This window comes from Propithecus coquereli, unplaced genomic scaffold (assembly GCF_000956105.1).
Source record: "Propithecus coquereli isolate 6110/MARCELLA unplaced genomic scaffold, Pcoq_1.0 Scaffold12, whole genome shotgun sequence".
Lineage (NCBI taxonomy): Eukaryota > Metazoa > Chordata > Mammalia > Primates > Indriidae > Propithecus > Propithecus coquereli.
The window spans coordinates 17,139,923-17,152,627 of NW_012136080.1; the positions used below are offsets into that span (position 1 = coordinate 17,139,923).

Below are 12,705 nucleotides of genomic sequence, written 5' to 3' on the forward strand. Positions count from 1 at the left end.
AGACTCTGCCTGGTGCCTGGCACAGAGAGGGATTGGGTCAGTAAACGACTGTGGAAAGGACCTGAAGTCAACTTTGGGAGCACAGCGAGGACACCCAGACCAGGCACTTTCAATTCCCCAAGGAAGCACGGATACCAGAAGCACCCTCCCCGCCTCTGCTCTGTCCACGCCCTCTCCCTGCTCCTGGGCTCGGGCTCGCAATGAAGGGCCCAGGATAAGCGCTGGTAGCCAGCTGAGCAGAAACCGACCTCTCTGCTCCTCGGGTGGGCGGGGAAGCTCCGTGAGGTAGATGTGGTATGAAATTGGACTTTAAAAAAAGAGTTGGAGCCTGATGTCAATAATCAAGTGTGGACATGTGAGGAAGGGGGATGTTAAAGCATCCTCTTTCCCCCGGCTGCTATTCCCCACGTGCGTTGAGTAAAGGAACCAAAGCGGCCCGGTGACTGTGGGTGTCTCCGCCCCCTCAGGGGCACCCACCCTGGCGCTGCAGGCGCGCTTGAGTGAATGGGAGAGGACCCGCGCGCATGAATGAGTGCGAGAGTGAGGGAGTGCGCGGGCGAGCGGGTGAATGGCGACCGCGCCGTCGCCTCGGCACAGGGGCTCCGGCGCGGGCTCCACTTCCCTCTCCCGCCAGCTGGTGGCCTCGAGTAGGTGGCGGCGCCGGCAGCGGCCCGAGCTGGGACGGCCGAGGCGCGGGATGGTGGGGGAAGGGGCGTTCCCAGCGACCGCGCCTTCCGCGGCTATTGGATTAGTGGCCTTCAGGGATGAGCTCAGCCAGATCGGCTTTCAGCTGCAGCCTCCGGGCCGGCCGGGAAGGCGGGGAGCGGGCGGCGGCGGAGGAGGAGGGGGAGGCGACGGCGGCTGCAGCATCCAGAGCTGGCCGCGGCGGCCGGCGCGCCCCGCGCACAAAGGCGCCCAGCCCCTGGGGAGGGTGATGAGCGCACCGCAGCTCGGGCCCGGGCCCCAGCTGCAGCTACCGCTACGTGAGCCCAGGGCGCTGGGGAAGACGCCGGGCTCACCCGGGGCGGGCGGCCAAGGCGCGGCCCGTGCGCTCTGAGCGCGGGACTCGCCGCCCTCTGGGTCAGGCGCCAAGCTTTGGAGCGGCTAGAGCGCGGGCCTCGGCGCGCCCCCAGGATCCGCGCAATAAGGCGCTTCCCCACTCCCGGCCCGACCCCCCGCGTCCTCTCGCCGCGCCTGAGCACCAACTTCGCCAAGAACGCTCCTAACTCTAGGCCATCCTGCCTGGCAGAGGGGGCGCTGCTGCTGGGTATCAGCCTTAAGGACGCACCCCTGGCGCTGGGGAGAAAGCCGGCATCTGCGGGGTCGCTCGGGCGCCCCTGAGTGGGCGGCGGCTGCAGCAGACGCCTCTCCGGGGAGTCCGGGACCTGCCAGCGCTGGGGATTCTTCCCGGGCCGGCGCTCGCCCTCTCTTTTATGGTGAGTACTCTCCAGCTCCCGGCAAGGGGCGCCTTGGGGCGCGCGGGGGCCAGGAGCCGAGATCCGGCCGCATGGACTTGACGCGGGCCGGCACTCGTCACAGCTCGCGCTCCTGGCGTGGGTCAGGTCCCGGTCCCGGGGAATTCCTCTCTGCAGATAGTGGCAGTCTGAGCTGATTGATTTGCGCACAGTCCTGGGGCGTTTGGGGGCCGGCCCCTGGTACGTTGGGTTCGAAACCCCCTGGTTTTCTGCGTAGCGGAGACTGCATGAGAAACTGCCTTTCGACTCACATCGCCTGGGTTTGGGTCCAAGATCCGTCACGCTCTGGCTGGGTGACCTTGGGCAAGGCGCCAAACCTCGGTTTCCTCATCCGTAGGATGGGAATAATAATGGTACACGTTTTACAGGGGTACTGGGAAGATCTATGGGACGGTGCTTGTACGTAGACCTGTGCCTGGCACTTAGGAAGCACTCTGTCGTATGTTAGCCAGTATTACTAGCTCTGGGAGCCCAAGCGTGTCATCCAACTCTCCGGAGCTGCAGCAGCTATCTCGTTTGTGTAATGGGAACAATCATTTCTGGGGAAGTCTGTTAATCGAGGGTATTCAGAGTGGCAGAAGTGAAGCGCCTGGCACGCAGTAGGCTCTGGTGAAGTGGTGGCTGTTATTTATTCCTGACACTGGGGTAGTAAGGGTGGTCGCCTGGCTGAGAACTCGGGGGCCAGTTCCCGGCCTTGCTTGGAGACAAACTTGGCGATGCTCAGGAAGAAAGGGAGTTGAGGGTTCTGGGAGTCCTGGGCGCGGGGCTCTGGGAAGGAGGGAGGAGGCCCGAGAGTGGAGCGCGGCAAATGTGTCGGCCGGGCCGCGCTGTACGCGCCAGCGGCTCTGAGCCAGGAGGGGACGCCGAGCCCCGACCTCTGACTGGCGGGAGAAGCCGGGGGAGTGGCTGCTCCAGCCAGGGCCAAGCGCGGGCTGCAGCGGACATGGAGGGAGAGGAGGGCACTTTTGTACCGCGAGGAGGTGGAGAGGTCTCAGCTCTGCCTCCACCACCAGCCCACGGTGTGACCTTGGGCCAATTCTCTAACCTCTCCCAGCTCAGTTTCCTCTTCTGCTCTCCACCCTCCTCCTTGAGGGTGGCTGGAGGGTGAAAATAGGAGTTCTCCTTTTCATGACTCTGAGCCCCTATCCTCCCACCCACCTTCGGGACCCCCCTACCCCCATCCCCCCTGCAATTTGATGAGCCTAAATCTGGAAGACGTGAAATCTGTAAAAGCATGATATAAACATGCTTTACCGGAGGGCATATTCCTCTGAGACATACCTTCTGATTGATTCCATTGTTAAAACTTCCTTTAAAAATGGTAATAAAGCCGCCACCTTTGGCAAACAACGAACAGAATCCAACTTACTAGCCATTCTACTGAAATATTTCCAGTTTGTATTTCTCTTTTACTTTAAAGATTGATAAATTTGATGACATTAAAATAAAATCTTCAGGGGAAAGAAATCGCCATAAACAGTCAAAAGACCTAGACAAATTAGGCAAAGAATTCCCACTCCTATCAAAACCGGCTCATCTCTTTAAATGTGTAAAAGATTACTCCAGTCAACAAGCAAAAGATCAAATGGACAAAGACTACAGACAGTGCACACACACAAAATGAAACAGAAATGACGTTAAAACGTGACAAGATGCCCTACCTCACTCAATAAGAAAAATGCAAGTTAAAACAAGATTCCGGTTTTTTCATGTATCAGATTAGCAAGTAGCAAGAGCCATTTATCAGAAGCGTCTTTTAAATGTAAATAGATCAAATTCCTCCCATTCCTCTCTCAATTAGGCCTTCCTTAAGGCTGCCTTAGAGTACAATGTAGACCCCCAGGGCCCTCCGGGTGTGGTTATTGCCCCTCCGCCCCTCTCAGGCCAGTTTCCTCTCTCATCGCCATCCAGCCCTCTGGCCTTCTCAGTTTTGCTCCAGCACTCCAAAGGCTTAGTCACTTGCTGTCCACTCCCCCCACTCCCCCAATACTTTCCCTCCTGGCTTTTCATAGGACTGGAACCCTCATCATTCTTGCAGGCCTGTCCTTGGTGGTTTTATTTCTATTCCAAGAAGTGGCCAAGGCCTGCGCCAGTGCAGAGTTCCTTGCCCTTTTGGGGAAAGACCCAGTACAACTCACCATACAGAAGTTACTTAATTTTTCCTGAGCCGCCTGCCCTGTTGTCACACATCCAGGCTCTTGAAAGTTTCCTTTTCTGTTGATACAGGAACGAAGGGTCTCAGGCAGTCCCCCAGCTAGAAGCAAGCCACTAGATATGGAAAATCAGGGGGGTGGTAGGATCTAACCTTGCAGTAATAAGTACGTAGTGTGTGCACCTAACTTATGTGAACATGACCGTACATACTTGGTGAAAAAGAAGAATAAAAAATTTAAAAACCAGGAACACATTTTTAATAAAACATGGTCCCTACATAAGCCAACTGATTTGTCTGCTGCTGAGCTTAAGGAATAGGGATATGTTCTGAGGCTGCAGGAAAAACAGTTGTCTCTGCTGTATAACATTCTCTTTAGGAAAGAGAATGGCATAGCCCAAATCAGTTATCATGAACTTTGTGGACATTTAGAAGAACTTTCCAGGGCAGTACTGGTTGCATGTGATTTTTGCTTCACACATTGAGTTCAGAATTTATTTCCCATTTAAAATGTATACTTTAATTATGAAAAAAATGTCTGTTGTTAAAAACACAAACCATACAGGAGATATAGAGTGAATACTCCTTCTTCAATCTGATAGGCTCTTCCTAATGCAGCCAGAAGTAGCAGGTACAAGGCTGTGTGCCAGTGTTGGAGATAGAGGCTGGTTGGGCACTGACTCTACCAGCAAGAAACGCAGACGTGGTGCAGGAGACATCAGCAGGAATTGACAGGTAGGGCGAGGACGCGGTGGGATGGAGGGGTGCCCGGCCCTGCTTCTGCTAGGGCAGCTGGGAGAGTGAAGGAGTGTCAGCCAGGCAAGGGCAGGTGGAAAGGCTCCCAGGCGCTGAGCTGTGAACGGGATATCCTGACTTGAGGAGAGTCTGGCGTGCCTGGTCTGTGGTGCGTCGCAGTGAGAGACAGAGTGTGGGAGAGATGAGCAAAAGCAACTCCCAAGGGCCCTTGGGTGCCAAGCTAAGGGGTGCTGCTTCTCTCTGTAGAAGCTGCCTGGAGGGTTGAAGAGCAGGTGGGTGGGCATCCTGGTCAGATTTACCCCTTGGCAGCATGGAGGGTGGGTTGGGGGCAAGGACTGGAGTCCGGGAGACCCGATAGAGACCATTGCAGTAATCCAGGCAGGGTCTGAACGAAAGGAAGGCTGAAGGCATTGAGTGATGGAGACCGAGAGGCGAGGATCCGTGGCAGAAACAGGGACATGCAGAGAAGACCCTGGTATGCAGGGAGAGGGAAGGCGCTGGGCTCAGCCCAGGCTGTGTGGGTTCTGAGGTGCCAGTGGACAGCAGATGTCTCACAGGGCTGAGAGTGTGGGTGTGTCCACAGTGGGAGGTTTATGATGCAAAGAGGCCTCCAGAGCTTTGCAAGGTCATTTGAAGGAGCACCCAGCTTGGGCTGGTCATAGGCTTCCAGTAAGTGCATCTGGTGCTGAGTAGAGAAGGCGGAACTGGAGACCCAGCTTGAGAGTGTCTGCAGGGGGCTAGGGATGCAAGTCGGAAGACAAGATGCATGGAGAGAGAGCGAAGCAGAAATGGAAGCCATGGCCTTGGGGGTGCCCCGTCGAAGGGGCAGGCAGGTGGACCCCAGAGCCAGGAGGAGGCAGGAAAGCTCCCATGTGCTGAGGGATAGGCCGGAGCAGTGCCAAAGTCACCCACCAGGCTTTTAATGCTATGAAATGTCATTTACTGTGAACTGGAGTTCTGCTTTCTCCAGAAGTGAGTGGGACTTGGCCCAGTTGGGCAGGTCACAGAGACATCCCACTTGTAGCTGCATTCTATGAGATATGCCAGTCACACGGATTCCTGGGGCTGGAGTGCTCTGCCCACGTCCTGCTCTGTCTCTCCTCTCCCTCAGGATCTCCTTTTCTCCTCCCTTCCTCTCTTTCTGTTTCTCTCCGGCCCCCCATCTCAGAAGTGCTCCCAGAGGTACCTTAGGCTTAATGGGAGGGAACTTCAAAAATCCCAGCAGGTCCCTATTATGATCTAGATCAAGCCTGAGGCATGAAGAGTCCTGCTTTTCTTTCAGGCGTCCTGTTTTCAGACAACCAGTTATACCAAGTGGGGAAGGTTCATCTTGAGAGGTAAATGAGGGGGTGGAAGTGAAGATTATTGTGTTTTCTTCGTGATTTTCCCCAGAGGGTCCCATTAAGGGCACCCTCCCTTCCCCTCCCTTCATGCTTTGTCCCAGCAGGGACATGCTGGGCTTCAAGGAGACCAGCTGTCCTGCAGAACAAGCCACACATGCCCGGGACAGCCCTCTAGGCACAGGGGCAGCTGTGATGACCAGGCCTGCCAGGACTGCATGTGGCCTCACTGGCTCAAAGGTCTGTCTCTTTCAAATGACCTTGCAGAGGTTGCTGGCCTGGTCACTGCCCAGCAAATCTCCTTCATCCCATCCCCTGCTCTCCTTGCTGGCTGACAGCTGAGCTTCCACCTCAGGGGCCCCTGGCTCCGTCACACGTGGGAGGATTCCCATGGAAACCCCAGAAGGAAGAGAGGCTCGGGGAAGCCTCATTGATTCATGCTCCAGGAAGACAGGCGTGATACGGTTCCACCTGGAACTGGACAGATGGCTCTCTTTGCGAGCTCTTGGGGAAGAAAGGGCTTGCCCCGCCAGTTGTAGCGTGAACTCCATGTGTTTATAGAGGGGAAAAGCTAATGGATGTCTGTGAATAAAACCTTGGGGGTTCTTCAGTTCATTCACTGTTGGTGGATTCATTCTGAATGAGCATCTTTTAATAAAACATCCCCTCTACCTAATATTTGTACAAGAAAATCTCAAAAACATTCCACTTGAACCAGGGCTAGGCAGCTATCATTGGTACCATTGTAAAGAGATGAAAATTGAGGAATAAAACATTAAATGAATTGTCTGAGCTCACAGAACTTTGCATTTCCAGTTCATTCCTAGGTGGAAGTTCTTTCAAAGGCAGCATATTGCTTCTATTCATTTGTTTATGCTTGCACATTCTGTAGACATTCACCTACCATTTTCTCTAAACCTGGCCCACGCAGAGTCCTGGGGACTCCTCGGAGGGAGACCCAGCCCCTGCTCCTGCGTGGTCCCCAGTCTGGTAGGAGAGAGGCAGCTCAAGAGACCTCATGGCTCCTTGTGAGAAGTGCTGTGGTGGGAATAAGTACAGGGGCTTTCAGAGCACAGGGGTTTGAGGTCTCCCCAGAGGTGTGGATACCCAAGCTGAATGGAACTACACAGATGTGTGCGCGTGGTGGGGGCAGGGAGGGAGAGGGAAGAGACAATGGCAGCAGCATGTCAGGGAACTGCGGGGAGCTTGTGGGGGTTGGAGTGAAGGGGTTCCCTGAGGGGGATGGGCTGGGCAATCATCATGGAACATGCTGGGAGGGTTAGGGTTAGGTTGGGAGTCAACTTTATCCTGAAAATGGAGGAGAGCCTGTGAAGGATTTTAAGCAGGGAGCATGATTAGCTCAGCTTTGCACGTTTACAAGTGCTGCAGTATATCTTTGAAAGTAATATGTAGTCTATTAAAGGAATTCCAGTGCTGTCAAACTGCATTTCTTTTTACAGTCCTTGTCATTATTCAGACTTGTCACCAGGTCTGACCCCTTTGGTATAGGCTCTCCCCAGGGGAAAGTGATTGAGTCTTACACTTTACAGCAGCCTCAGATCCCCAGGAGGGCATCATTACTGTGGTTAAATGAAGAAGGACGAGACCTGCCCCCACCTCTACCCCAGCAAGTCCCAAGCCAGAGGCCACACGGAGGGGAGGGCCTTCCACCCAGTCATTACCAATTCCTGCAGCAGTCATGCCTCTTACACACACCGTGTCTGTTGAGCCCAGCCAGGCAGGCCTCTGAGACTGATTTCAGATCCTGGGCCTCAGAAGACTGTGCGTTGTATTTTGCAAGCCTCTGAGGCTCCTTAAACAGTGTGGCATCACCGCTTCGTGTCTCCTCGATTCCCTGTCAGGAAGCAACACCGCTAGGGTCCTGGGAAGGGCAATTGGTAATTTGAGTTTTTGTCTTCTTGCTCAGCCATGATTGAAGCCCCGGAGCAGATCCTTCCGGGTAATGTCATTAAGCATCCCCATCCAAGCATGGCGTAAGAAATTAAGTTTGGTTTGGTGGGAATGTGATGGTGGCACCCTTCAGCATTGTTCAGTACACTGGCTGCTTACAGGGTTGCGATGATGTTATTCCTATCAGGAAGTTAGATTCTGTTGTGTGTCCCATGTGCCTGGCCCAGGCCACGTGCCGTGGTGGAGACAAGAAGAGAAGCGATGTGATAAGCACCCTCCCTTTGGCTGGAGAGAGAGGGCAGGGATGAGTCTGACTTGGCCACTGCTGTGTGCCCAGCTCTCAGCTGCGCAGTGCCTGGCATGTGGCAGGCATCCACTAAGTGCTTTTTGAATGAGTGAGGGCGGGAAGCAGGGAGGGTGCAAAGCATTATCCAATAAAGGGGCAGACTAGATACAGCCAAGGGTCAGCTGCTCAGAGGTGGCGACTGTATTCGCTGCATTACTAGGCCCCCTGTCCCTATCTCCTGACTTTAGCCCTGGCCCTTTCCCTGCTCCATTCTCTAAAAAGAGCAGAGAGTGAACGTTCCTCAGTGGAATGCCTTCAAGGTAGGAAAAAGCAGATCAGCAGAGCTAGAAAGATATGTCCTGGCTGGCTCAGGGTGGACAGAGGTACAGGGCAGGCGCCTGGAGGCCCGGTGGGTTAGGGCAGGCCTCTTGGAGGAGGTTGAGCTCACTTTCACGAACTAATTATCTTCCAAAGGCCTCCACCTACAAATACCATCACATTGGGGATAGGGCTTCAACATGGGAATTTGGGTTGTGGGGTGGCGGGTGGACACAATCTGTCCACAGCAGGATGCATTCAAGTGGTGAAATGTAATGTTGTAGGACCTACACAATTTAAAGGAGCACTCACCATTTACTGGGTGCCTCTTGGGTGCCCTGTGAGGTCCCAGACTTTACAGATGTCTGCCCTGGTCCTTGCAAAGGCAGGCAAGGTTAGCACAGAATTAGCAGCACTTTTCGAATGAGTCTCAGAGAGATTAAGTCCCTGCACAGGGCCCAACTGACAGGCAGGGATTCAAACCCAGGTCTCCTGACCCACATTAGATTGTGTTGCATCTAGTTTTCCTGGTTGGCTTGCCATTAGTGGACAGGGCACTCTGCTATGGGCCCCGTCCTGGGGGAAGCAGCACAGGGGCTGTCTGTTTATATGCCCACTCACCCCAGTGTGAGTTTCCTTCACGATCCCTGCCTGCTACTAGCAGGGACAGCGACTTCGAGACTACAGTCAGGAGGGAGAGCACTGTGCCCTCAGTGACCCACATGGGCCATAGCCAAGCACAGTAAGAGGTCTCCCCTGGGGCTGCTGCTTGGCTGTTGCTTTCAGACACATTAAAGGTGTCTTTTCAACAACAGCCATGCCAAAGTCAGCATGGTTGTGCAAAGGGATAAAGCAGTTTCCCTTAGAAATTTTCTGTGTTGGTGGCACTGAGCTGGTTACAGTTGGTGCTGTGCAGAGGGCACTATTCTAAACAGTGTGGAGGAAGGGGTGAGAGCCAGGCATGTCATCTAGTGGCCCCTGAACTGTCTGTGCGACCCCAGGGCAAGTTATGCAACCCCTTCCGAGCCTGTGAAGCTGCTGGCTTGCTGCCTGGCACAAGTGAGTGCTGATATTTGGGGTTAATAACAGAGGGCACGCAAAAGCAGAGGGGATTTTGAGTTCAGGCTGCCCAGGATGGGATCAGCTCTCCCATCTTGCAGCCATGTGACTTTGGTCGGGCTGTTTCTCTTTGGCGCCTCAGTTTCCTGGGCTGGTAGAATGGGAGCATAAGGTGTCTTTGAATGAATTACAAAAGTGTGGATTCCAATCCCTGCTCTCCTCCCAGTCAGACATCCCCGGGCAGTCTGTACAAACTTACAGAGGTGGCCTTGGATGCGTGTCGGTTCCATTTGTTGAATCCCTACCACACACCCGACACCTGTCACATGTTATCTTGCTAATTTCTCATGACTTGGTTGAGGCTTAAGGTCTGGGTGAAGGTCAGCATGGAGCTCTAAGGTGAGCAGAGAAAAGCAAGTTTTCTTCTAAAACTATATGGTCACTGTAACTGTTTTCCTACAAACACAACTGGTCCTCAGATCTATATGGGCTCTTTGGGTTAACTACTCTCTTTTCCCCCCTCCTACCTCTCCCTCCACAGTACTGGCAGCACACCACACATATTGCTTTGCACCTGGTTTGTTCGGCTTCATCTAAGTGTTGGATCTTCCATATGAGTGCATTCTTTTCTTCAACTGCATGGTATTCCTTTATATGGATTTACTATTATTTATTTAGCCTGTCTTCTGTTTGAGTCTTTCCCAGTATTTTGCTATAACAAACAATGCTGCTCATATATGTATGTATGTACTATATACATAGGTATTTTTGTGCATTTGAGAACATATCTGAGTAAATCCTGGAAGTAGAATTGCTAAGTCCAAGGGTATGTGCATTTGCAGTTCTGAAAAGATGGTGCTAATTTGCCTTCCACTGAGGTTATACTAGTTTATATTCACTTTAGCAAAGTATGAGCCTGTCTGCTTTTCCACACTTTGTCCAAAGAAGGTGTCATCCAACTTTTTGATCTTGGGTAATCTGATACACAAAAATGACATCTCTTTGTAGTTCAATTTGTTTCTTTTTCATGATACATTTCATAGAGCATCTTTTCAAAGGAGCCATTTTGTTTCTTTTTGTGCAAACTGTTGATAACTTTTCACATTTTGCATTTGTACTCATTTATAGGAGTTTGTCATATATTTGTTGGTGATTTGCGTTGCACCTCTTTTTCCTGTGCTATAACAACAAACAAGACTAATTTCTTTTATGAGTGCTTTTGCTGTCCTGTTTGGTTATTTCCTATTTTCACTTCCTATTTTAAATATTTGTATTTTCTCTCCCCTTTAAAGGATTACGTGGTTCACACATTTTGTGTTTTTTAAAAATTTAATCATTGAAGTCATGCATTTGATGTATATTTAGTAATATGTGAAAATGCTAAGTATATAATTTTAGATGAAATAACCTGAATAAAAGGCCTATGATGCCAATATTTAATAAGAAAATTCATTGATATTTTATAGACAAAAAAATGAATAAAATGAAAAACCTCCAAATGCTAACATTGTTTATACCTGATTAATATGATAAGAGGTGAATTCTAGTTTTTGTACTTTTTGTATTTCCTAAAATTTAGAAATCGATTTAAGGTTTTCTAATTAATAGGCCTCTAAAAATAGTTTTAGATTTATAGAAAAACTAAGCAGATAGTACAGAGAGGTCCCATATACCTACTCCATATACTGACACCCAGTTTCCCCTATCATTAACATCTTGCCTAGTATGGTACATTTATCACAACTCATGAACCAATATCGATACATTATTATGAACTAAAGGCCATACTTTATTCAGATTTCCTTAGTTTTAACCTAATATCCTTTTTCTGTTTCAGGATCCCATCCAGAATACCACATTAGTTGTTATGTCTCTTTAGGCTTCTCTTGGCTTATGAGGGTTTTTCAGACTCTTTTTTTGATGACCTTGCCACTTTTGAGAAGTACTGGTCAGGTATTTTGTTGGATTCCCCCCAAGTAGAATTCATCCTTTCTTTTTGTCATGATTAGAGTGAGGTTATGGGTTTGTGGGAGGAAGACCACAGAGGAGAAGTGCCATTTTATTATATCATATCAAGGGAATATACTATCAACATGACAGATTAATATAATAGTTAATAATAATATAATAGATTAAATGATTGGATTAAATAGTTTATATGTTTTATTGGCTTTGTTTTGTTTTTGTGGTATTTTTCCCCAAAGAACCAGCTCTTAAGTTTTTGATTAGTTCTATTATTTTTCTATTTTATTATGCTCAATTCATTTTTAAAAATTTAATAGTATAAGTACACCAGCCATGATTTCTCTGAGCACTGCTTTAGAGGCATCCTGCAGGTTCTAACATATGGAATGTTTTTTGTTACTGTCATTTTCTAGATATCCTGCAATTTCTATATGGATTTCTTTTTTTGATCTGAGTTGTTTAAAGAGAATTTTTTAAAAATGTCCAAGTGATAGGGTTTTGTAGTCCATAATTTTGTGATTAATTTCTAAGTTTTTCTTCTGTGTTATCAGATAGTATATTACTTTCGCTTTTTTGGTGAATTTTTATTTGCAGCCTAATATGTGGGAAATTTTTTTGATGGTTCCACAAACACTTGAAAATTACATACATTCTTTGTCTTCAAGGTATAGAGTTTGATATATACATCAATTAGATCTGTCTTATTTATTATGTAATTTTGGTTATTCTGTGTCTTCACTTAATTTGGCCCATTGGTCTGTCATGAGCTGGGAGAGGGGAATTCAAATTACCTGCCTCTGATGTGTGTCTAAGATCCCTACTTTTATTGCTTCTGGCTTTTGCTCTGAATTGTGGGGCTGTTATTTGGAGTGAGTGTTAGATCTTCACTTGTGGATCATATTCTTTATTATTATAAAGTCTTCTTCCTTGTCTCATTTAAAACCTTTTGCCCTGAAAACAACTTTACTTGCCTAATATTGAGATTACAGCGCCTGCTTAGTTTGAATTTACACTTACCTGGTATGTTGTTTGCCCTTCCTTTATTTTCAAAATCCTTGAATCACTTTGCGTCGGGGATGGCTCTTACATGTGGCATATGGTCGAAGGTTTTGTCTCCAATCTTAGAATCTTTTCTTTTTAGTAGTTTACTATGGCCATTCATTGACATGGTTAGTATTTTGGTCTTAGTTTTACTATCATATTTTATGTCTTTTTGCATCTTAAAACAAAATCTTTCAATGTATGGTCTGTTTTATTTTGTGTTGTGTTCCTTCTGACAATTTGGAAGGTTTGCATTTTAGTGTGTTTTTTTTTTTTTTATATTATTGGGGTAAAACAGTTTCGGTTTCATATGTTGCCCTTGCCCCCCCACCGCCCTAAGTCCGAGTTTCAAATATGTCCATCCTTCGGGTGGTGCGCATTGCACTCTTTGTGTATGCAAAT

At 49.3% G+C, this 12,705-nt stretch overlaps 1 protein-coding gene across 1 annotated transcript in view; it reads left to right on the plus strand.

The window, feature by feature from the left end:
• Nucleotides 1–832: 832 nt before the first annotated feature.
• The window catches only part of SPSB4 (splA/ryanodine receptor domain and SOCS box containing 4), a 27,517-nt gene continuing 15,644 nt past the window's right edge, over nucleotides 833–12,705 (plus strand). The window contains exon 1 of the mRNA XM_012663893.1: nucleotides 833–1,436. The gene's annotated coding sequence lies outside the window, so the exon portion shown is untranslated. The remainder of the gene's footprint in view (nucleotides 1,437–12,705) is intronic.